Source organism: Balaenoptera borealis, assembly GCF_965194805.1.
Source record: "Balaenoptera borealis genome assembly, chromosome: 6".
NCBI classification, from domain to species: domain Eukaryota; kingdom Metazoa; phylum Chordata; class Mammalia; order Artiodactyla; family Balaenopteridae; genus Balaenoptera; species Balaenoptera borealis.
Window position 1 is genome coordinate 38,053,917 of NC_138863.1, and position 27,015 is coordinate 38,080,931.

The 27,015-nt window shown below is 41.4% G+C and overlaps 1 long non-coding RNA gene across 1 annotated transcript; it reads left to right on the forward strand.

Moving 5' to 3' along the window:
* The first annotated feature begins 4,638 nt into the window (after positions 1-4,638).
* LOC309631252 lies at positions 4,639-27,015 on the forward strand. The gene is made up of 4 exons (XR_014246144.1): positions 4,639-6,219; positions 10,349-10,850; positions 11,250-13,933; positions 14,248-27,015. It is a non-coding gene; the product is annotated as an uncharacterized lncRNA (long non-coding RNA).

A 27,015-nucleotide genomic window follows, 5' to 3' on the forward strand; every position in this document is an offset into this window, starting at 1 on the left:
TAATAGTACCTGTTCAATAAGTGGTGGACCTTGTGAAAATTAACTGAGATAATGCCTTTAAGGTAAAATGCCTAAGCATAGTGCTTAATAAATGTAACAGCTGTTGATGTTGATATAATTTATTATTTTTATTATCACAGGGGAGGAGACCTCTTTTGTCATTGCTAAAATTGGAGGGGATGGAGATTGGTAGGTATCTTGAGGAGAAGACTTTGGAAAACACTCTTGAGGGAGAATGCAGATCTTTAGGATTTAACTGATAGTCCCACGGAATTGCAGAACGTTCTCTAGCATTGCTCAACAGCCCAGGTGGATGGCGAAGGTATTTGGTTGGATTGATCTCAGGTGCAGCAGAAAAAGTGAGAGGATTAGGGGACTGGCCTGAGTGCAGCTGAAGACCTGGAAGCATAGGTTTACTGTTCAAATCTTCAAATCATTTTAGAAGGAACTGGTGTCACTCAGTGGTTAGAAGCACACTCCACTTCTCAAATTTTAATTATTTGGAGACGGTGACACGCTTCTGCCTCAGATACTTAACTGATGAGATATGCAATGCAATACATTTTCATTTTCTGATGGGCATTTTTACATATTCATTGCATTAAATAATCTTGAACAAATGACTTATTTGGTTTTTAAGTTTATGAAAGCATGGATTTAAGGGGATTTGAGAAATGTATTCTCAATGGTGTAAAAGAAGTATCTATAACTTAAGTCACGAGGAGTTTACTCATTCATTCATTCGACAAACATTTACTGAGTGCCAACTATTACAAGGCCAGCTGCTCTAAACATAGTTGAAAAGGTCCTTCCCTTAAAGATGGTGAAGAAAATATTGACATAACGGTAATAGAGAAGATAATGCCAAAACAAAGCTGCCCATCAAGTTCTCAGTGGGTTCAGAGGATAGAGCTTCCTTCATGTGGGAGAGAGAGGAGAGAAAGTGTGGTTAGGAGGGAGCTTGAGGAGGCGGGCACGCTTGGCCTTAAATTTGAGGAGAAGTTAGAATTGCACGTATGGTGTTGGAAGGAAGGATGAAAAGCTTTAACAAAGTAGTGGAAGTTTGGGTTGTGTTGAAGAAAGTGTGGGCCAGTGGACGGCCCTAGTGATACGAAATAGGGGAAGATCAGATGTAGCCCCAAGAGGTTTGGGCCAGTATCTGATAATGTCTTTTGAAATCTCCAGCACCAAGTATAGTTCCTTCCTTACCAGGTACCCAATACATATTACTGAACAAATGAATGAATGAGGTGAATTTTATTTCAGTTTAGGGAGAACCTCCAAGGCCATTCTTTAAACATTATAGGCAGTGGGTAACCACTGACTATTCATTTATTCAACAAATATTTACTGAAGGTTTGCAAGCAGAGAAATGGCATGAATTTGAACTGTGCTGCAGGAAGATCAATATTCCTGGTTCACTTCCTGGATCTACAGCATAGATGTATATAAAGAGTTTGTCCAGGAAGCATTCTCAGGGCAGAGTTAGTTCAAAGAAGACACTCAGCCTGACTAAATCAAAGACCCCACCCAACACCTTTCTCCCACCTCCTTTACTGTGACACTGTGGCCCTGCGGGTCGCTGTCTCATCACTAGCCAACCACTGCAGAAGAAATTGGCCAGTTGTGGAAGGAATTGATACAAGCTGGTTTCATGTTTTTCAGTTGCTTACTTGCTTGCTACTTTCCCTAGATGTCCCATCTTTAGGGGTCTGGAGGGTGTTAGAAAAATGATTTTTTATACCACAAAGTATCTAGAATATTCTGTATCTTTCAGGCGGAAAGGATTCATAGTGAAACTTCCGAAAGACTGTGGCTAATTTGACTTGCATGTTGAGCGGCTTCCTGGACATTTTCCACAGGAGAGTTGGGATTAATGAACTGTCGCTGTTATTCCTGGAGCGGGGCACTTCGGTGCTCTAGCCAGCCACCCCAAGAGACCATGTGCGCATGTCATAACAGGGTAAGAAAACAGAAGCAGCCAATGCTCTGCAAATTTTAATGGTATTTCTCTGTCTCCACCTTGAAATTATACATGGATCCTACTTTTTAATATTTTTCTTAGAGGAAAAAAATAGCCTCTTCTTTTTTTTTTTAAAATTATTTTATTTATTTATTTTATTTTTGGCTGCGTTGAGTCTTCGTTGCTGTGCGCGGGCTTTCTCTAGTTGGCGGAGAGCTGGGGCTACTCTTCATTGCGGTGCGCGGGCTTCTCATTGCGGCGGCTTCTCCCATTGCAGAGCACGGGCTCTAGGCGTGCAGGCCTCAGTAGTTGTGGCTCACAGGTTAGTTGCTCCGTGGCATGCGGGATCTTCCTGGACCAGGGCTCGAACACGTGTCTCCCGCATTGGCAGGCAGATTCTCAACAACTGCGCCACCAGGGAAGCCCCTCTTCTTGCTCTAATAAGAAAAATAAGTTTGTAATTAGATGTTAATGGTATCAATCATCTCTGCCCAAGAAATGTTATTAAAGGGGATCAAGCTACTTAGTCCCTTTATGGCAGTTACTGAGTCTAGTCCATGGATGTTTGCCATGGCCTACCAGAGTTATCTGTCTTAAAGAGTCCCAAACAATTTGGACTTCTGCAAAACAAACAAAAAAGTGGCCTGAAAAGGGATGGATAGTAATTACTACTTAATATTACCTTGGATTAAAAAAAGACATGAAGGAAAATCCTTTTTGAATGCAATGCTCTTTTCTTATGTGCTGAAAGTTTTGTCTTGCTAGTTTTAACAAGAATTAATTAACTGGCGCCTAGAAGAGAGAAGGAGATCATTCCTGATCTTGGCAAGGTCCTAAAACAGTGAGATATGGGCAAATAAAGAATGTTGTCATGATTAGAACCTTGGTGTCCAAAGGAAAAATTATGAAACCTGCATTTATTGAATAAACAATTATACAATATGCCTTACATTTGATTAATACTTCATAATTTCCAAAGTGCTTTAGCATCAGTTTCTTCATTTGTTCCTCACAACAGCCTTATGAAGTAGATATTTATTATGCCCATTGTTCAGAGGAGAAAATTAAAGGTCAGAGAGATTTAGTGGTAGTGCTATCATTTGAACCATGGCTGGTCTGACCCCAAGCCGGTGCTCTTTCCACTGGTGCATGTATTCAGTGTTTGTTTTCTTTTTAATTTTAAATTTTTAAATACAATTATTGGCTATATTCCCCGTGTTGTGCAGTACATCCTTGAGGCTATCTAACACCCAATAGTTTGTACCTCCCACTCCCCCACCCCTATATTGCTTATCTCCCCCCGCCACTGGTAACCACTAGTTGGTTCTCTATATCTGTGAGTCTGCTTCTTTTTTGTTATATTCACTAGTTTGTTGTATTTTTTAGATTCCACATATAAGTGATATCAAACAGTATTTGTCTTTCTCTGTTTGACTTATTTCAGTTAGCATAATGCCCTCTAAGTCCATCCATGTTGCTACTAATGGCAAAATTTTGTTCTTTTTTATAGCTGAGTAGTATTCCATTGTGTGTATATGTGTGCGTGTGTGTGTGCGCTTGGGTGTACATCTCACATCTTCTTTATCCATTCATTTGTTGTTGGACACTTAGGTTGCTTCTATGTCTTGGCTATTGTAAATAATGCTGCCATGAACATTGGGGTGCATGTATCTTTTTGAATTAGTGTTTTTGTTATTTTTCCGATATATACCCAGGAGTGGAATTGTTGGGTCATATGGTAGTTCTAGTTTTAGAAACGTCCATGCTGTTTTCCACAGTGGCTGTACCAATTTACCTTCCCATTCAGTGTTATTTTTAATGATTTTAACTATTGAAATTAGTTTTTGACCGTGTTCTTCTAGACTAATGAGAAATACATATTTTTTGGGGAAGGGTATCATTTTTTTCACCAAAATCCTTTAGGACCAATAAAGTCAAATAAGTCACTAGGAGACCAGGAGAATGGAAAACATTATTAAAGAGTATAGAAATAAATGTATATTTAATATTTGATAGAGAGTAAACTAAAGGGAAAGGAAAAAATAATGGAAAAATTTTGCCAAAAGGCTTTTCAAAGGGAAAACATATGACTCACTGAAAGATGATGCACTAAATGGAAATGAGATAAATAATGGAAAACTGTAAATGATTAATGCCTTGGTATGTGTGTATTCTGACAAAGACAAAACTGCTTTCACGAGATGAAGCAATATGCCCAGCATTGAAAGGAAATAGGGGAAATGAGCATTAAATTTTAAGTGTCTCCCATAGGTTGTTTTCAAATCCCATAGATGATCACTGTTTTTTTTTTTTTTCCCTTGGTTTTGCTTTCGGTTGTCTTGTGAACAGTATCTCTGATTGTGTGCAAATCTTTATTGACAATTTAATGGCTTCCTTTCCCGATTCAAGTCTTGAGACAGTGTCCTTAGCTAGCTAACAGAATATTTCACCTCTTATGGATGTAAATCGAATGCATGCAGAACACAAGGCAGATGCTGGTTGGATATCCTGCTCAACTGACCTCCTTGGGAATCCCTCTTGCTCTCCTTTGTCTTGAGCTCTGACCCAGCCATACTCTGAGGCAATGAGATCAAGTGGCTTCTCAGCCAGCAGTCATCAGGCAGAGGAGTGACAGCTGGGCTGCTGGGAGTAAGCTCATCACATAATTCAGTTCCTTTCTTGCTGTGGCCTGAACTTGCCACCCTCTTCTAGGCTTCCCTGCCCTGGCAGACACAGTTGCCACTATCTGGAAAAGCCCTTTGCTTTCTTCTTCTCTTGGCTGGCTCCTGCTGTTTCTTTGAGAATGGGTCCTTTTGCTTTGTTTGGAACCCACTGGCTAAGGTGCTGCCTCGGTGTGCTCCCTCAGCACCTGGTACCCACACACCTCTCCTCACTCCGTGTTGAAGTCGTCCGTTCACTCGTGTGTCTTCCCCAGTGTTCTGTGAAAGGCGTGAGCCTGTTGACTGGGCCCAGCACCTGTCTGCTGCTCAGTGCCCACAGGCTGAGGGACTCCATTAGTGACAACCACCCCAAATTATTTCAGACAGATTATTACTGCTGTGATTATTATTACTGTTGTGCAAGAACTTCTAGACAGCAAAGCAAACAGGTGCATTTTAAAGCAAATAATTCTTTGGTCTTAATTCACAAGGCATGGGCATATCCTATTTTATCATGTGATTGAGAAAACATTTGTTCAAAAAATTCTATTTCCTGTAACATCCTTAGCTTCTGACAGGGGGCAGCAGAGACCATGAAAACAAAGGCTGGCCCTTCAACTGGTAGCTTACAAAATTTTGGAGCCAGACCTTTAACAACTTTCAGCAGGAACTAGCCCATGATAGCTGACAAACCTCACTGTGGAATAAAGACTTTAAGGTAAAGACTGGCTTTTATTAATAATATTCCTTGAAGGCAATATAAATAATTTACGGGGTTTTTTTTAAAAGAAAAAATAATTTATTTTTAATGCAACTAATCATCTCCCTCGTTTTATTACTGAGTAGGAAAAACTCTCTTCCTCATATGTGTTTCCCCTTTACTACTCACACAGAGCACTTCACTTCTGATACTTTTGGTCACCAAATGTGTGGGGGTTTTTTTCCCTCCCCCCAAGCAATTCACTATGACACCAAATGGGTGTCCTATAAATTCAATTCTGACACTGTCTACCTGGAGATAGCATCAAATCTCACAGGTTAAGAGCTCAGTTCCCACAAGACTGATGCCATGCTCCCAACTTCAGATGCCAATCTCAAGTCCCATGTTGTCACCTGTATTTCTGACCGACTGGCTATAAATTTTTGTTCCCATGGCCCCCTCCTTGGGTTTGATAATTTGGTAGAACGGCTCACAGAATTCGGGGAAACAATTACATTTACTGGTTTGTTATAAAAGGGTACGATAGAGGATCTAGATAAACATCCAGGTGGAAGAGGTGCAGAGCTACCAGGCTCCCTCTGAGTGCACCACTCTCCTAACACCATGTGTCACCAGGCTGGAAGCTTCCCGAACCCCACTGACGTTTGGGATTTTTATGGAGGCTCCATCACACGGGCATGATCAACCATTAACTCCATTTCTAGTCTCTCTCCCATTCCTAGAGGATAAGGGATGCGGCTGAAATTTCCAAGCTTCTAACCATGGCTGACTTTTCTGGTGACCATCACCCATCCAGGAGCCCACCAAGCTTTGCCTTCTTTCACCCAGGAAATTCCAAGAGATTTCGGATTCTGCGTCAGGATCTGGGGGCAAAGGTCAATATATTTATTTTCTATTATATCATAATTACAAAATCTTTAAAAAGATAGGTGCTTATTTTTTTCCTAGTGACTTGTAAAATGATGCTAGAGCATGAGATATTTCCAGTTGGTCTTAGGGAGAGTGTCAAGATTTGCAAATTATTACCAGATGCTGGGGTTACCTTCCCTTTCCCTGCCTTGGGAAAAAAAGACATAAAGTAAAGAAGAAAACAAACAATGAAAGCAATTGAAGTAATAACTAAAGTAAATAGCCAGAGCCTAAATCATCCCTCCCCCACCCATCATGGCATGGGGGCCAGTCTCATGCCTCACATACTTTTTATGTCTAGTGCCTGGTACAGGGCCTTTTTATGTCTAGTGCCCAGTACAGGGCCAGGCAGATGCCCAGAAAACGTGTGGAACTGAACAAGCATCTCTGGTCTGATCACATGTAAGTTCTCCAGGGGAGTTTCTGAGTTGTATCTCACATCTGGTTGTCCCATAAATACACAAGGTGAGGAATTTGCATTCAGAAACGTGATCATCCCAGGTCTAACTTCAGGGACTCTGTTAATGTTCTGTTATTTAAAATCATGAAAAGCAGAGTGGGGGAAATAAAAAGGGCGAGATTCCATGTGGTTGCCAGGTGGGTGTGCACAGGTAAGAAACATGCAGGTGGGCTGGGTCTGTTTGGCAGAAAGTTGATGCTCAGTCCACGTGGTCAGCTTGAAACTAGGAATACAAAAGAAATGGGCAGTGTATCCTAAGGTTCTCTGCTGTCCTTCTCCCTCTTAGTCTAGAAATCCTGGGTAGTTCAGCTCTAATTCCCTCATGTCCCTCTTTCCAGCATTGCTGCAGTACCTTTGTTAACTGGAGCTTCCCAATTTTTTATTGTGTTGGTAGTTAGACCTCTTCCCCATCCCTGTCTGTTAAATTCTGTTTGTACTTCTTGGAGGCAGATTTGAAAGCTGGGCTCTTGGCAAGTAATAAGAGCCTGGCCATTTCTTTTCATAATAACTCAGAGCCTCTTACATTGGCTTTCATGGTTCATACTGTTTGTAGAAGACAGCCATTCTCTTAAGGGACAGGACAGGTATTAGGAAACCTCTCCTACTAGAAGAGTTAGATGAGACTCAGAGAGGGGACATCCTGGACCTGCTGGTCACCTAGATTGTTACTGGCAGAACCTCGATGAGAATCATCTCATCCAGACTCCCCTGGGACAACTCATCATGCTCATTCATCAGTGGGGCCTAGTTTAGTGACGGGACAGGGGAGATCCTGAAACATGGGATCAAGGGAGGGCATGCGTATTCAGGTTTAGCACAGTGTCTGGCTCAGTGCTGTCTTCAGTACGTGGTAGACTGCTATGATGGGGATCGCGGGGTGGCCCAGCCATGGAAGCAGTAGACAGTGTGGAGGATATAAGGGGAAGGCTTTCACTGGAGGCAAACATTTCCACGGAAAGGGATATGGGTGGAGACATACCCAAGGAGATGGTGATCAGGGGAATATTCTTCCAGGGGGACAGGGGATCTTGGGGTGTCTTCTATTGGGCCAGGCCAGGCCTTATTTTATTCCGTTGCCACAACAGCCTTGGAAGTATTATTATGCCCATTTGTCAGCTGGGACTACAGAGTCACAGGGAGGCCAAGTAATTCCCAGGATAGTTGCACTGAAGACCTCTAGGAACTCCATTCACATGAAGTACCATGTGAACGAAGCCCCCTGGAATTATTAGAAGGCAGAGGTCACACCTAGGCTGTTTGGCTCCACAGCCTGGGTTCTTAGCACCTCTTCATACTGCATTTTCCAGACAACCTTTTCTGGAACCCAGCATTGCCCAGTCAGGCCCTCATTCATGTATGTCTCCAATCTAACAAGAGAGAACATTGCATAGGTTGTAGCTGTTGGGGAGAAAAATGATCTCTGGACTCAGGGTCAGAGGCTGGGGTCGAGTCCGGGCTCTGCTCCTGACCTGTGTGACCTTGGCCAGTCACCTCACCTCTTCACACAGTCATTTGCCATCTGTAACATGAAGAGAAAGGTGTACACTTCTCTCAGGCTTACGGCGAGGACTCTGTGAGATTAATGAATGTGAAAGTGCTTTGTAAGCTGTGAAGTTCTGAACAAACGTAAGGGTTCGTACAAATCAAGGGAAGAAATGGGGCCAGCAGGCAGCCATTTATTATGTGGGCTGATATGTATGCAGATTATGGACTTTTTATGCTTCATTTGCTTCTGTGAAAAATGTACAAGTGACGATGTCTTGAGTCTGCAAACAGAGGATGGGGCCTTTGTGTGTGCTGCGGATGTTGCAGAGCCCGAGGGAGGGGGCCAGGAAATGAAAACCATGTGGCTCTGAGTTGGGCCTTGAAGCTTCAAGCTTCCCCACAAGGAAGAAGAGAAAAGAGCGTGCTAGATGTTCTTGGGTGATAACAGTGAGAAGTATGAACCCAGCCTAAGTTCCTTGGCTTCTTGTATTTCTCTTGAGCAAATGTTTCTGTTCTTGAGGCAGCTTAACAGCAAAATCACCTTTCATTTGTTGAAATATGACAAAATTGGGCAGAATCAGAGGCTCAGGATGCTGTAAAAATGAGCTATAAAATTTAAATAAGTCTTAAGTGAATTGGCCTCGGGCATTTCCTTGAGTTGAAAAGAAGAGGAATTGTGTGAACGTGGATCTTGCTTTTTCTTACCATCCTCTACTATGGGGGCCGTGACTGTATGCAAAAGAGCTCACGCTTACAATTCTAGTCTTTAAGAAGAAAGAGCAAAGAAAGTTCTTTTTAACCCATCATTTCCCCCCCCAACCCACTGTTATAGGAAGCATCTGGCTAGGTTGTCTAGAAAGGCACACTCAAGAACTTCCATCTGTAAAGATCTATAGTCTGAGGGTTGCAAGGTAATGATGTTTATCAGGCTGTGAATAAAGAAAACAGAATGGATACCTGTGAATCGGACGGAGCTACTAGGCAGGACGGAAGTCAAAAGATTTTTGACCTCAATTTGGAAAACTGAATTAGCTAGAAGGATCATAACACATGTGTGCATGTATATGGGGGTGGGGGAGAGGAAGAGAGAGAGAGGTTCTGGGAAGAGAGAAAATTTTAATAACATACAGGTGCTATGATCAGGCATGAACAAAAAATAGCTCTCACATCAAAAATACTGAAGCAGAGGAGAAGTACTGATATTTGTCATATGAAGCTCTCTAAACAGATTAAAACTACATCTCTGAATTAAAGGGGCAGCTTCTCAAACATCTACTTCAGTAGAGAGCTTTCACCCCACGTGACTGAGATTAGCAACAAACCCCTCGTAAAATCAAATTAATGAGATGATCCCTGGTTATTGAGAAAAGGAACAGGAAAAAAGAGGGAAAGTGACTTTTCTCATAGGAACGGTCAGTGGTTTTATTTTTTTTTTAATTTATTTAATTCACTTTATTTTTGGCTGTGTTGGGTCTTCATTGCTGCGCGGGCTTTCTCTAGTTGCGGTGAGCGGGGGCTACTCTTCGCTGCGGTGCGCGGGCTTCTCATTGCGGTGGCTTCTCTTGTTGTGGAGCACGGGCTCTAGGCACATGGGCTTCAGTAGTTGTGGCACTTGGGCTCAGTAGCTGCAGCACGCAGGCTCAGGAGTTGTGGCGCTGGGGCTTTTTTGCTCCGCGGCATGTGGGATCTTCCCAGACCAGGGATTGAACCCGTGTCCCCTGCATTGGCAGGCGATTCTTAACCACTGCGCCACCAGGGAAGCCCTGGTCAGTGGTTTTACATTCGAATTTTTGAAAAAATTCATTGACTCTTAAGAGTTGGAATAATTTCAGAGATTCTTTCATCCAACTCCCCTCAGATGAGTAAACTGAGACCCAGAGAGATTCAAAATCTCGCCCAAGGCCCACGATGGGAAAGGGGCTGAGCTAGCCTACTCTCCAGGCCTCTGTCTGCACCCTGGATAAAAAATCACATTGGTGAGGCTTCCTCCTGAGGCTGGGACTTAGGATGTGGGGGCAGTTGCTCTGGGATAAAAAGAGGCCTCTTTTAATATTCCTTGTTTTAAAAGTTTGAGTTTAACATCTGCTACAGAGAGAGGAAAATAAATTCCACTGACTTCCTTTTTCATTTTCTTTTATTTCTCATTTAAGAGTGGAGGTGGAAAGAGGGGCTCGAAGTTGAAGACAGTAATATGAGCCATGAAAACACTGTGTGATCCACAATTAGAAAGTGAAATGCTTTACAGATGCCACCAAAAAAAAAAAAAAAAAAAAGAAAGAAAAGAAAAAAGAAAAAGAAAAGAGGAAAAGGCAGTCTTGAACCAGGGTACATCTCTTCACTTTCCACATCAACCAGGTAAAAGGAATCAAATGCTAATAAACCACATGTCCGCTAGAATCCTTCTTGAGTATTTATTCACTTGGCACAAGTGACAGTAGTAGACTATATGTAACATATGTTTTTTATTCAGAAGATTTCTGTGTTTCTTCATTCTAGTTCTGAGCTAATCAAAGTGGACATCCGTGTCCTGGAGGTTCTTTCTTCACAAATCTAGAATCAGACTCGGAATTCCAAGCATCGAGAGGGGCTGGTACGTGACTAGTTGCTGTCAAAGTACTGGGACTCAAACTTGCCGACCTAGTCAAAGCAGATGTAAGTTCATTTTTGGGTTTGTCCATCTCTTTACACCAGGTACTCACCCCCTCCCTATTCAAATTCTCCCTATAGTTAGCTATCTTTCCCAAAAGGCACTTTAAAAAATTAAACCAAAACAAATCTAAGAGAAACCTGAAAGATCAGGATAGATGCTCCTTGATGATATCCTGAAGGGATTTATAGTATCATCGATATTTCCCAATTATTACTGAACTTGGACTGGTATGCTTTGTTCATTTTAGATTACGTCATAATAATGGGTATTTTATTTCCCTAGAATATTGGTGACTTAAAGTGTTTCAGTTAAAAATTCATTTGGCCACAAGTAACAGAAAACCCAGTTTACAGAGGCTTAACACGTGAGTTTCAATTTCTTTTTTTTTTTTGGCTGTGCAGTTTGCGGGATGTTCTCCGTGACCAGGAATTGAACCTGGACCACGGCAGTGAAAGCCTGGAATCCTAACCGCTAGGCCACCAGGGAACTCCAAGTTTCAATTTCTTGCTCAACAGGAAGTCTGGAAGTAGGCATCTGGTGGTGTTGTTTTGGTGGCTAAAGATGGTGGCCATTGTCCTGATAAATCTCTTGGCCTTCCCTCTTAGTTGCAGTACATCAAATAGTAGTCAGCATGCCCAAATACAAGGCAGGAAGAAGCAGGGAAAGGGGAGGCCAGCTACGTCCAAACTTTTCTATCCAGAAAGCCAAATCTTTCTCAGACCATGCTCCCAAGCATATTTCTGCTTATGCCTCATTGGCCGGAAGTGGGTCATATGGCCCCTCCACTTGCATAGGAAGGTAGAAGAGGAAGAAAAGATTATAATGATTAGTTTAGGCCAATTTTGATCCACCTGAGACTACTGGGCACATTGCTTCTCTGAAACAAATCAGGGTTCAGTCAGCAAGGTAGAAGGTGGAGGGTGGTGGTGGATTTTGAGTAATCACTAGCAGCGAGGATCATAAATTGGCGTTTTAACTTAATACATTTATAAGTGTAATTTTTACTGTTAATAGCAAACAAAGATATTTAAAATGCAGAGAGTTTTACTACATTATTTCCTCTTGCTTCTTTATCTCTGTCTTGATGGTCTTATAGTTTCCATATAATTTTCTTTGAAATGGCCTTTGGCATCTATTTTCTTAAAAAAAACATTGTTAAGCCAAACCCCAGCTTTGCCTCCAGAGTTCTGACATGCGCAGAACTACATTAGTTTCCTGGTACATATATCTTCATGAACAGCTGGAAGTAATTTTCAACCTAAGCATTTCGTATTTCATGGATGGGTGAAATTTACAATAACTTTTGAAGCAACTATTCTAAAGCTCATGCATCTTTGATTGGATGCTTGACTAATCCCATCCATTTCATTGGTACTAAAATATTTTAAAACTCTAAAAATGTCCTTACACGGGTTGTAAAAGAGATACAAGAAAGGCACAAAGAAAAAAAAAAATCTTGTCTTCTTTGGTGCCTCACAGTACATTCAGTCTATTCTCTACACAACAGCCAAAGTGATCCTGCAAAAGGAAAAGTAGGCCATGTCACACTCCTGGTCTCAGTCCTCCAATGGCTTCCCATCATCTTTGATGAAATCCAAAGTTCTTACAATGCCTTTCTGGGCTCTGTGTGACCTGGGCCCTGCCTGTCTCTCATATTTTCTATCCCTTCTCACTCTGTGTGGCTGCAATGTCCTTCTTTTTTGTCCCCCAAGTAAGCCAATCATGTTTTCATCTCAGGCCCCTGCCCTTGCCTTTCTTTTGACCTGGGATTCTCTCTTCTTGGGTATTTGTGTGGTTTTTTGCTCCTACTATTCAGGTCTCTGCTCACATGTCACCTCAGAGAGCTTTCTCTTGACCACCCTGTCTTAAGTATCACCTCCCTCCATCATTCTCTATCTGCGAACCTGCTTTATTTTTCTACAAGGTCCTTATTATAAGCTGACATTATATTATGTATTTATTGGTTGACTGACTTATTTATTATGTGTTCCATACTAGAATGTGAGCTCAACAAGGGTAGGAACTCGGTTTGGTTTACTTCTTTATCCTCAGTGCCTAAAATGGTATCTGGTACCAGTAGGTATGCAATAAATATTAATAAATATTTGTCAGATGAATGAATAGAAGTTATAAAAAACTGGTTCTACTATCACATATTCAGAAAACTAATGAGTTGGTCAGAGCTAGTTATGCAGTTGTGTTTTTCTTCCATGTCTATACTGGTATTTTATTTAATTAGCAAATACAAAACTTAATAAAATGCTCAATTAAATCAAAGGATATTACATTGAAATGTGGTTCTTCTTGAACCATTCACTCAACAAATACTTACTTTGTGCCTCTCCTTTAAGGAAGTACCAATGTTTTTTCATATTTAACGTGTTACCTATTTATTTCCCTATTAGAGTTAACTCTAAATAAACTATTAATAAAAGGGACCAGGAGAAAGGTTCCTAAATGTTCCTGAGGACTCAGTTTTTGGCCCTATATCATGAACATGTTTTATTGATGATGCAAATGAAGCTATTGAAGGCTCTTTGGCAAATTTAGTAAATGAAAGGGAACTACTTACCTCAGTGATGTTATAGAATTAGGATCCTAAAATGTCTTGACCAGCCAGAAGTAATGAGATATCCCACCAAAGAAAATAAATCAACTGATAAGAGGACTTGTAAGAGGTGAACTGAGATTTAACAGCAATATATTGGGAAAAGATTTAGAATTATAATCACTGTGACTCAATAGTGTGCTGTGGTTATCACTAAAATGAATGCAAACTTAGACAACCAAATATAATCATATTACTGTGTTATTAATATCTAACATATTATATGTATATTGTCAGATAAAAAAACAAATCCAGACTTAGGAAGGAGACACTTTATTCGAAAAGGATTATTGCCAGGAGGGGAAAGAAATTACTATATTGCAATAGGGGGAAAGCTTTGACCATGAGATCTGCAAGCTTCTCAAAAATCAGGCAAAAAGATTTTTCTTTTATAGAGAATAGTAAGCAAAGAAACAGGTGTAGGCGAGTGAGAAGAGAGGTGGCATGATCAGATAGCAGTTCAGAGCATGTTCTGAGGCCAGTTTCTTTCTTTTTTTTTTTAAATTAATTAATTTATTTATTTATGGCTGTGTTGGGTCTTCGTTTCTGTGCGAGGGCTTTCTCTAGTTGCGGCAAGCGGGGGCCACTCTTCATCGCGGTGCGCGGGCCTCTCACCGTCGCGGCCTCTTCCGTTGCGGAGCACAGGCTCCAGACGCGCAGGCTCAGTAGTTGTGGCTCACGGGCCCAGTTGCTCTGAGGCACGTGGGATCTTCCCAGACCAGGGCTCGAACCCGTGTCCCCTGCATTGGCAGGCAGATTCTCAACCACTGCGCCACCAGGGAAGCCCTGAGGCCAGTTTCTTCTTAGCAGGGGCTGTATGCTGGCTCAGGCTGAGGAGGGCTAAAGTTTGGGACCCTGGAGGAAAAGTTTTTGGTTAAACTTTTTGGAGAAGCTTAACCAAAACTTATTTGGGAAGAGCAGTTCAGCTAATCATTTATGAGGCAAAGAATGGGAATTTTGGGGGTCTATGTTTGGCCTTGTAAACAAGGGAGGGCATATGTGAGTCTTATTGACGTTGTATTGGGGAAAGGCGGTTCTTTGCAGTAAACTGTTCTTCAGAACACAAAGAGGGGAGTTTTTTTTCTTTTTCATAAAGAAATATATATATTAAAAAATTGTTTATTGGAGTATAGTTGATTTACAGTATTATATTAGTTTCAGGTATATGGTATAATGAAATGATTCTGTATTTTTACAGATTATACTCCATTTAAAGTTATTACAAAATAATGCTATAATTCCCTGTGCCATACAACATATCCTTATTTCTTATCTATTTTATACATATCAGTTTGTATCTCTTAATCCCATACTACTATCTTGTCCCTCCCACAAGAGGGGAGGTTGCTTTCCATGGTGACAGGGCTTAGGTAAAATTCAACATTTATACAATATATAAGTTATATAATACATAATGTACAAATCATAATTATATTATAGTATAAAGTTATTATATAGAAAATATTATAAACTATACAAAACACAAATAAAAAACATAATGCCTATAACATATATAATATTATATATACATTTATGTATATATATGCACAAACACATATAATAGCTAGTATAATATAATTAATGCCAGCTGCCTCTTTCGTATCAGGGAGGTGACAGTCAAGCTTTACTTTAGTCAGCTAACTGGTGGTTCAGAAGGGCAAATATGGCTTACATGCTCCAATATTATTTGGCCAGCACATGGGTTTCAAGTTTTAATTATGAAAGCCTTATGTCAGGGGTTAAGTCCAGCTCCTATCACTCCTTATGTCTTTACACTGGGCCGTAGCCACACATTTACGTTTAGTAGGGTCTGGTCCCTGGGAGTATCTGAATTTGCAACCCCTAATCAAGAGTATTGTGGGCCCACCCTTTGAGGAATGTGGACAAAGTAGATCATAGTCAGGAAACACACACACACACCCCCACACACACACACACACACACACACACACACACGGATGGCAAGGTATGAGAAGTTCGGAGATTTAGTCTAGAAAGTATGAGGCAGGGTAAGGATGAGAGAGGCCATCACAATTATCTCCAAATACTAGAATAGTTGCCATGTGGAAGAATTAGACTTGTTCTGTTTGGTCCCAGAAGGGTAGTAGTAGGACAAGTGGGAGGAAGTTGCAGGGAAATAGATTTGTGTGTCAGCATAAGGAAACCCTTTCTAACAGAGCTGCCTTCAGAAAGTGGGGCTCTCCCTGTCACTGTATGCTTTGCTGCAAAGCTTCATTGTGGAGCTGCAGGAGGGGATCTGACTATTGAATGGGTGTGTTGGAATAAGGAGTATTGAAGTTTCTTTCCCACTGTCAGACTCTCTGATTCTGTGAAATAAAGTAAAACCCCATTATTTTGGCCTTCATTGATTTATTGATTGTTGATTGGTTTTATAAATTTATTTATTTATTTATTTTTGGCTGCGTTGGGTCTTTGTTGCTGTGCGCGGGCTTTCTCTAGTTGTGTCGAGCAGGGGCTACTCTTCGCAGCGGTGCACAGGCTTCACATTGCTGTGGCTTCTCTTGTTTCAGACCACGGGCTCTAGGCACACGGGTTCAGTAGTTGTGGCTCATGGCCTCTAGAGCACAGGCTCAGTAGTTGTGGCGCACGGGCTTAGTTGCTCCTCAACATGTGGGATCTTCTCCAACCAGGGCTCGAACCCGTGTCCCCTGCATTGGCAGGTGGATTCTTAACCACTGCACCACCAGGGAAGTCCCAAAGCCTTCACTGATTTAGAATTAGTATAAATCCTGTTAGTGGGGCAGGATGAATTTTTTCTTTATAATATTTTATGATATATTATTATTTTCTAATATATAATAAATGTTTTCTATAACACTAGGAAAAAAGTTTTAACTACCGAAAGTCAACTAATAAAGTAATAGTTTATTGTTGATTATGTATATGACACTATTCTGAGAGTTTTATGGAACAATAACAGAATATAGAGGGAAAATACATTCCCCTGGTAAAGACATGATTATATGGGAAGATCTGATAACCCCATGAAGCAATAAGAGAACCAGAAGTTATATTTATTTACATCTTATATATTTACAACATCAAGTGAAATTAGACAATAATAATGTGCTAATTGTCAGGAAAACTCATTAAGAGTAAGAGGTGACCAGGTGAATATAGTGAGCATGGTTTACGAACAAAATATCAGAACACAAATCAAAGATTACTAAGTAAGTATTTGAAATCAGGCTGTTAGAAAAAAAAAAGTCTATAATAACTAAACAAACACATTGAAAAGAGTCATCATGGACAACTTTAAGTAGGAGGAACGTCTTGTATTTGTCCTTGACTGTTGGCTGTGAGAACAAAGCAGGCTGGAGGGCAGTTTAGAGGTGGGAGTGAGGAGGGTGGGGATTGGGGATGTCGTGCAGAGTGTCCACTTGAGGGAGGTGCACGCCAGGAGTGGAGGGGTATAGGATTATTGGATGGGCTCCCTGTGACGTTGAAAACAGGTAGGGAGGTTTGCGATCAGTGCAGTAGGGAGCCAAAACATAAAATGACGTGAGAAATTTTAAAAGAGCAGTTTCTAGTTCATTCACCAGATATTCATTGGGCACTTTACTGCACACCAGGCATGTTCAAGATGCTGAAGATCCCCGTACCCTCAAGGATTTACAATTAAATGGGTGAGAATGACAAGAAAACAGCATTATAATTCCACGTCGTAAGTCCTGGAGAGAGAGCAGAGGCTGCACGTAGTGCAGAAGAGAGTTGGGTGGGGTTAGCCCCACTCCAGGTGGCAACTGGTGTAATGCCATGGAAGGCCTTCAGGTGAAATAATAGCGGAGCTGTGTTTTGAAAGACAGGCATAAGAGGTTTGGAGGACAAGCATGTTAGCAAAGCGAGCAGCACATGCAAAGTGACCTGGAGAATAAGTGGGGAGTGGCTGTAGTGCAGGACACAGTGGGGTGACAGGTGAGGGTGAGAGGTGAGCCTGGCCAGGTGAAGAAGGGACTTAACATAATACCAATAACAGTGAATTCGTTTTTTTTTTTCTTCTGTTTTTTGTTTTAGGGTAAATCAAGCCGTAGGAGTGAATGAGACTGTGGAATGACTGAGAAGTGAGAAGGGAAAAGAGGGTAGCCTGGGGAGCCCCCCGATTTCCTTTTTTTTTTTTTAATTTTTAATTTTATTTTATTTTTTGTTTATTTATTTTTGGCTGCGTTGGGTCTTCGTTGCTGCGCAGGGGCTTTCTCTAGTTGTGGCAAGCGAGGGCTACTCTTTGTTGCGGTGCGCAGGCTTCTCGTTGTGGTGGCTTCTCTTGTTGCAGAGCGTGGGCTCTAGGCGCACGGGCTTCAGTAGTTGTGGCACATGGGCTCAGTAGTTGTGGCTCACGGGGCTCTAGAGCGCAGGCTCAGTAGTTGTGGTGCATGGGCTTTGTTGCTCCACGGCATGTGGGATCTTCCCAGACCAGGGCTCGAACCCGTGTCCCCTGCATTGGCAGGCAGATTCTTAACCACTGCGCCACCAGGGAAGCCCTGGTTTCCTTTTATATACAGATAATCATCTCCTGCATACTGACCATCTGCTGTCAGAGCAAATTCCAGTGGACCTAGCTTTAAATCTTCATACCAAGGTAACAAATTATTCATTTTCTTGTTTTTGTTTTTACTACTGAGAATTGGTAATATTTCTATTAAGGTTAAAATGCCTTCCCAGGATTGGTTAAGTAAATGTGGCATAGTCTTACACTAAAATACTTATTCTTAAAAATGATGCCATAGGACAATATCTAATGACGTGGGGAATCGTTCATGGTTTTTTTTTTTTTTTTTAATTTTATTTATTTATTTATTTATTTATGGCTGTGTTGGGTCTTCGTTTCTGTGCGAGGGCTTTCTCTAGTTGTGGTGAGCGGGGGCCTCTCTTCATCACGGTGCGCGGGCCTCTTACTGTCGTGGCCTCTCTTGTTGCGGAGCACAGGCTCCAGACACGCAGGCTCAGTAGTTGTGGCTCACGGGCCTAGTTGCTCCACGGCATGTGGGATCTTCCTGGACCAGGGATCGAACCCGTGTCCCCTGCATTGGCAGGCAGATTCTCAACCACTGCGCCACCAGGGAAGCCCCGTTCATGTTTTATAAGTGGAAAAAAAAAAAAAAGCGGCTGTCTATGATCTTATTTTTTTAAAAAGAAAAACAAACAAACAAAAAGATTACTCATTCCTTCCTTCTGAGTCTCATTTTCCTCTTCTGTAAAATAAAAGTATTAGATTAATGATGTCTACGACGCCCTCTAATTATAAAACTCTGTGACCTAGAAAGAATACCGTGTTTTCCATTTGCCTTCCTATGTGTTCTCTCTTCTTCTTTGCCATTTTACAGATCTGGAAAATAAATAATAGTTCAGTAATAAAATATTTATTTTATATAGTATTATTTAATCTTGAAAAATTCTGTTATCTATTAGTAGGTTGTATGCTATGTAGAGATAAGGATTTGAGTATTTATTGCATACTTAAAACTTTGCTAAGTATTAAGAAGTCTACAAAGAAATTCTGCCTTCAAGGAGTTTATGACCCAATTGGAAAGGAATGGAGATTCATGTATATACTGGTGAATAAAAATAATAAGTGATAAAAAACAGTAGCAAAATTATACATTTCATCACTGCATAGAAACCAGAGAAGGACCCATGATCTTAGCATATACACAGATTTACTCCTGAGGTGACTTAATCAACAGAGGCCCCACCAGGACCACTGAAGCCCCACCAGCCCTCCCAAAGCTTTGAGGTTCTGGTGAGGACGGCCATCCCACAGGCTGACTGCCCCCCACTGCACAGCTGGAGGAAGCTGGCCTGGCCTGTAGGATACTCATCTTTAGCCCTCCTCACTCCCTGAAGAGGATCCTGCCTTCTGTATCTCTCCTCCCGGCCTTACCCACTACTCCTCCCTCAGCACAAAGCCAGGTGTGGACCGTGCCTCTGGGCCTCCTGCTGCCAGGTGCTGAAGGATCTCATGCTAGGGAATAATAGTTGCTGATTTTTATGGCGTCATCAACCAAGAGCAGAGAAATACCAGCAAGGTCGGCCCTTCACAGGTGATTTCCCTGTTCCCTTCCCCAAGTTTGTTACCACAAGGGCAGGGCCTATTTATTTACTCTTAGGCCTGCTCAGAGGAGCAAAGATTAATTACTAATAGCTCATTGGCTTATCTTGATTCCTAAAGTAGTAATCTAAATATTGTGGCTAGGTCTTGTTAACCAGTACGAAATTATCTCAAATATACTCCAAACAATATATTTGAAACTAAAACATAAGAATGACTCTAACTTCTTTTTACCAGGCCAGATTATAATAGCTAAAATCTTAAAATACCCACTCTATATAATTATATGAGTTCTTCATTTGTATTTATATTTATATAAGTAACATTTATTTATATTTATTATATATTTTTTTAAAAGTTTATAATAATAAAAATGCCAGAAGTCTGTAGAAAAATGATCAAAGGACTCAAAGAGAGTGAGTAAACCATGTGGTTAATAAGTGAATATAAAGATGCTTAACTCATGAGGAACTGAAGAAATGCAAAATAAAACAAAGTGACATTTTCAGCTACTGGTAAAGATTGGTAAAGATTTAATTTTTTTTTTTTTTTTGGCTGAGTCGCATGGCTCGTGGAATCTTGGTTCCCCAACTGGGGATCGAACCCCGGCCCCTGGCAAGGAAAGTGTTAAGTCCTAACCACTGGACCGCCAGGGAGTTCCCAAGATTTAAATGTTGATGAGAATATGAAGGAAGATACTTTCATACACTATTGCTTAAATTATAAATTAGTAAAAACTTTCTGGAAGGCAATATATGTTCAGTTAAAAAAATCTGTATACCATATTTCCTAGACATTCTATTTCTAAGAATTTCGAAGGAAATAATTAGACAAAGGCACAAAGATGTAACTACAAGCATGTTCACTGTAATAATATGTATAATAGTGAAAAATAGTACTGAATGAGCATTAATATAGGATGAGGAGGCATATTTTAAAGACACAGACAGTGTTCGGCTTACCCATTAGCTATAAATTGTGATGATATTTTCCATAAAGGCTTTGCTGAGCATTAGATAATTGGGGCAGAAAGGTCAGTGAGAAATATCTCAACTGCTTTACCATGGTGACTATGTAATATGCACTTAATGGAAACACAACTTGCCAAAATATATAACTCTCTCTCACAGTCCTAGAGCCTATTTGTTTTTTAGTAAAGAACGTTTTCAACTCAGAAATGGTAAATTTAGTACAAGGCTTTCAGTTGTTTTGGAGGGGGAAAGAAGAAACCCTAAACGGATTCAAAGAACACAGGGACTAGAATTTCTATTGAAACCAGATGTTCTCATTGTGGTTGTATTTTAATGGTTATCAACAGTCAAACCTTAAAACCCACATCTTCAACATGGCCTGGCTAATGTGAGTCATCCACTATTGACTGGGCAAGTTACAATTGCCCTCCATATCCAGGGGTCGGCATCCATGGGTTCAACCAATTGGGGATAGACTATGTTAATGTTGTTGCTAACTTATACTATGAGGTTAGGCCTACTATGGTTGTGTCTGTATTGAATAGGTACAGACATTTTTCTTGTCATATTCCTTAAACAATACAGTATAACAACTATTTCATAGCATTTACATTGTATTAGTAATCAATTATAAGTAATCTGATTTAAAGTATATGGGAGGTGTGCATAGGTTATATGCAAATACTATGCCATTTTTATGAGACTTGAGCATTTGAGGATTTTGCTGTCTGTGGGGGGTCCTGGAACCAGTTCCCTACAGATACTAAGGGATGTTTGTGGCTTTTTTTTTTCTTTCTGTGCATGAGAAACAGATTACTATACTGGCAGCTTTTGTTTGTGAAGAATTTGCTATGTGCTGGTCCCCATGTGTAAGCATCTATCCATCTTATTGCATTTAATTCTAAGAAACTTATAGGACCAAGTGTTTTCTGCATTATATAAATGAAAAAGTTGAGAGTGTGAGAAGTTAATGGCTTGCTTAAGGTCATCCAGCAGGGATTCAGGCCCATGGCAGACTACAGCCTGGCTCATGTTTTCCACATCGTACAGTCTTTCCATGTTGTACAGGGAAGGACAGATGTAGAAGAAAGGGCCATAGCAGGTCTGATATTCAACTGGTAAACACCAATGTGGCCACAATGATTTTCTAAATGTTAAAATATTTCCATACTAATTGGTAAATAGCTGCTATTCTTAGCCCCTCCCTGCCCCTAGTGCTCTTCCACTTCCCTCCTACGAGACCCCTGCCCCGTCCCCCCAAACATGCAGCAACTAGAGGGGCCACACCTGGCCCAAGAGGGGGCTTCCGGGGGCCTTCTGTTTGGGCAGCATGGTGGTTATTAAGTCTCTGCACATCACCCCTGAAGAGAGGAAATCTCTAGTGAGGATAGGGCAGAGACAGCAGCTCTGGAAGTTACAGCTTTGTTTGTCATGTGCCATCTCTAGCTACTCTTTTTTATACATTAAAAGTTTCCTTCCCATCAGTTATGAGTCGATCCCATGTTCACTCTCTGCTGCCCCCCAGGGACCCATGCATGAGGTCTGGCCTTTCCATACAGCCTCTTCCTTCCTGGTGGCATTATTTCCTCACCCTCTGCTCAGCACTGTCAGCTCCAGGGCACAGCCAAACGTGATTGTGGAACTTGGGGGGGATTTCATCAAATCTAAGGCATCGCTGACTGAGGTTCACCATTATTTTATGTATCAGAAAGAAAGAAAAAACCTGCCAACTAAACTGTGACCCAAGAAGTGCTGTGCCATTATGATTCAGTCTCACTAACGTCTTGCTTTGAAATTTCTTTCATCTATTCTGAAGGATTTGGCAATGTCTCTGCCATGACAGGCAATCCTTCTGTATATTTCTCTGTAACAAAACGTAAGCTAGATTCATCTACTTGTGGGTGTCTTCCTTTTTTAGGTTCTATAAAGGCTGTGGTTGGTTTACTGCTTTGCTAAAATATGTAAATGTGGTCGTTACTCCTAAGAGGATTATTTGTATCTTTAATACCAAATTCACATTCTACTGTTGTTTCTATTTTCTGTGTGTGTTTCTGCTGCAACTTTTCATATCAGTGTTGAATCATAATGTAATCATTCTGCAGACTTTTCTTTTTTTTGTTGTTTTTTTCGGCTGCATTGGGTCTTCGTTGCTGTCACGGGCTTTCTCTAGTTGCGGCGAGCGGGGGCTACTCTTCGTTTCAGTGCACGGGCTTCTCATTGCAGTGGCTCCTCTTGTTGTGGAGCATGGGCTCTAGGCATGCGGGCTTCAGTAGTTGTGGCACACGGGCTCAGTAGTTGTGGCTCGCGGGCTCTAGAGCGCAGGCTCAATAGTTGTGGTGCACGGGCTTAGTTGCTCCACGGCATGTGGGATCTTCCTGGACCAGGGCTCGAACCCATGTCCCCTACACTGGCAGGAAGATTCTTAACTACTGCGCCACCAGGGGAGTCCTGCAGACCTTTTCTTTTCTTTTTTAACATCTTTATTGGAGTATAGTTGCTTTACAGTGATGTGTTAGTTTCTGCTTTATAACAAAGTGAATCAGATATACATATACATATATCACCATATCTCCTCCCTCTTGCATCTCCCTCCCACCCTCCCTATCCCACGCCTCTAGGTGGTCACAAAGCACAGAGCTGATCTCCCTGCTCTATGCAGCTGCTTCCCACTAGCTATCTATTTTACATTTGGTAGTGTATATATGTCCATGCCACTCTCTCACTTTGTCCCAGCTTACCCTCCCCGCTTCTCACATCCTCAAGTCCATTCTCTACGTCTGTGTCTTTATTCCTGTCCTGCCCCTAGGTTCTTCAGAATGTTTTTTTTTTTTTTTTAGATTCCATATATATGTGTTAGCATATGGTATTTGTTTTTCTCTTTCTGACTTACTTCACTCTGTATGACAGTCTCTAGGTCCATCCACCTCACTACAAATAACTCAATTTTGTTTCTTTTTATGGCTGAGTAATATTCCATTGTATATATGTGCCACATCTTCTTTATCCATTCATCTGTCGATGGACACTTAGGTTGCTTCCATGTCCTGGCTATTGTAAAAAGAGCTACAATGAACATTGTGGTACATGACTCTTTTTGAATTATGGTTTTCTCAGGGTATATGCCCAGTAGTGGGATCTGCAGACATTTTAAATGTGATTAAAACATATAACTATCAACAGTGCATATCACTCAATTAAGGTGACAATAATGTGAGCAGCTAGGACCAAGTTCTCGCAAGCACAGGCAGGGACAACTCTGTCATGATTACTGCCTGGCCAACAGTGATTATAAGATGTATCCTGATTTCAAAGATTTTAAATGTGAAAATATATGCATCTTAGGACTGATTGAACTATGCCTTGTTTATTTGAGGTCAATCAGTTGAACTTTGCAGATGCAAAGACTGAGATTCAGAGCAGTTGAGCACTTTAAGATCACAACCTCATAATTGATGGAGCCTGGAATTCTGAGCCATGTCTGACTCCAAAACCCATGCTTCTTTCCATATAAATTGATTATCCAAATGCGGAGAAAAGTCAGTCCTATATGAATATCAAGGACATTATTGATGCTTTACCTTGTGTCCCCAGCAACATTTACCAGTACTGTGTTCCCATCTACAGCCTCTGGGGGCTTCGCTCTTAATAACTGGAACCTGCAGCCTTCTTTAGAGAACTACCCTAGGGCTACCGAAGCAGCTTGAACTGGACCTTCCCAGAGCTGAAAGGTAATGGGAGTTTTCATGCCCTCAGGGCAGCCGAAAAGCAATGACTGACTAATGCAGGAGTAGAAACTAATGCAGGAGTAAAAACTAATGCAGGAGTAGAAACTAATGTAGGAGTAGGAAGCTCAGCTCCTTTGCCTTGAGGCTAGACAGATTCTGTGATGTAACTGACCCTCCAGAGTTTCCCTCAGGATCAGGCTAAGGCTGGGACTTCACCAGCCTGGCCTGGCTTTTTCCCTTTCCCTAACCTGCTTCCCAATTCTTGTACTGCTTTCTCCTGGGAGCTTTTCCTTAATAAGTCAATTGCACACAAATCCTCATCTCAGGGTCAGCTTCTGGGAAACCTGACCCAAGACAACACAGAAATAAGTGAATAAGGCAGCATCATATATGGCACCATAATGCCAATGGCATATGCTAATTGAGTCCAGCCTTCATCACCCTTCCAGTCCTGGGGCAAGCCTTATATTTCCTGAATCTCACTGTTACAGTTCTGATGGAGTAACTCAACTTCCAACTTCAAGTTCTAGGAGCTTTAGGTCTAGTTAAGACCTGCCCACTTTGGGTCCCAGGTGAGCTCCCTTTGGACTCCTAGTCCTAATGATGATCTTTCCACATTCCAGCATCAGCTACTGGGGTGGAGGCTCTCTGAAACAGCCCTTGGGAATCCTGTTTTCATTCTTGTCACTATTCAGGCCCAAACCTAGATTATTCTGGAGACTGTGTCCCTGCGTGCCACTTTTGGGATCAGTAAACTCTGAATTTTCTTTCTCTTTTCTTCATCTAAACATTATGTTTGGAGTCACACAGTACTGGAATTGCAAGAGCTCTGAAAAATCATCAGGCCAACCAGAGAGGGGAAGTGACAAGCTCAAGATCAAAAAAAGAGCTGGGGGGACTTCCCTGGTGGCACAATGGTTAAGAATCTGCCTGCCAGTGCAGGGGACACGGGTTCGATCCCTGGTCCGGGAAGATCCCACATGCCGCGGAGCAACTGGGCCCATGAGCCACAACTACTGAGCCTGCGCGTCTGGAGCCTGTGCTCTGCAACAAGAGAGGCCGCCATAGTGAGAGGCCTGCGCACCGCGATGACGAGTGGCCCCCGCTCGCGGCAACTAGAGAAAGCCCTCGCACAGAAACGAAGACCCAACACAGCCAAAAATAAATAAATAAATTTATAAAACAAAAAAAGAAAAATTATTTTTAGGCCAGGACAGTCTTTTTTGGGTAGAAAGGACCTACAAGGATTTTATCATGCATCATCATTGCCTCTTCTTCCTGGGGGTAGAAAGGGCCACAGAGGGTGAAAGATTACCTCAGTGGTGCTGAACAGAAAATTTCAGACTGGATGATTAAGATTACATTTCTGGTGAGGGTCAAACTGCAGTTAGGTTAGGTATTAAATCTAGGTTTGGGAGACTTCCCCGGTGGTCGAGTGGGTAAGACTCCGCGCTCCCAATGCAGAGGGCCTGGGTTCGATTCCTGGTCGGGGAAATAGATCCCTCACGCATGCCACAACTAAGAGTCCGCATGCTACAACTAAAAGATCCCACGTGCTGCAACTAAAAAAAAAAACCAGAAAGATCCCACATGCCGCAACAAAGATCCCATGTGCCGCAGCTAAGACCCAGCACAGCCTAAATAAATAAATAAATATTTTTTTAAAAAGAAGTAAATTTAGGTTTGGTATCATGGGCTTTAGCACAAGCAATGCCATTTTGGGCATGTGGTTTTTTTTTGTTTGTTTGTTTTTTAATTAATTAATTTATTTATTTTTGGCTGCATTTGGGTCTTCATTGGTGCGCACGGGCTTTCTCTACTTGCCGCGAGCGGGGGCTACTCTTCGTCGCAGTGCGCAGGCTTCTCATTGCGGTGGCTTCTTTTGTTGTGGAGCATGGGCTCTAGGTGCGTGGGCTTCACTAGTTGTGGCACATGGGCTCAGTAGTTGTGGCTCGCAGGCCCTAGAGCGCAGGCTCAGTAGTTGTGGCGCACGGGCTTAGTTGCTCCGCGGCATGTGGGATCTTCCCGGACCAGGGCTCGAACCTGTGTCCTCTGCATTGGCAGGTGGATTCATAACCACTGTGCCACCAGGGAAGCCCGGGCCTGTGGTTTTTGTCTTTAACAATGTCTTCTGAGAACTGCAAGATCCATGCAGCTGTCTGAATGACGTCACATACATTATTTATCCTCCCTGAGTTTCAGTTACTCTAGTTATACAATAGTTATAACAACACTTCTCTTTCCCAGCTCATATAAGGGAGATCACCTGAGATCATTTATGAGAAAGCATTTTGTTTTAAGTTGAAGTATAGTTGATTTACAGTGTTTCAGGTGTACAGCAAAGTGATTCATTTATATATATATATATAAATATATATATATATTCTTTTTCAGATTCTTTTCCATTATAGGAAAGATATTTAATATAGTTCCCTGTGCTATACAGTAGGTCCTTTTTGTTTATTTATTTTATATATAATAGTGTATCTTTCAATCCCAAATTCCTAATTTATCATTCTCCTTTGGTAGCCATAAGTTTGTTTTCTATGTTGGTGAGTCTATTTGTCTCATAAATAAGTTCATTTGTATCATTTTTTTAGATTACACCTATGATATCATATGATATGTGTCTTTGTCTGACTTACTTCACTTAGTATGATAATCTCTAGGTCCATCCATGTTGCTGCAAACGGCATTATAACATTCTTTTTATGGCTTAGTAGTATTCCATTGTGTATATATACACTCATGCCACATCATCTTTATCCATTCATCTGTCGATAGACATTTAGGTTG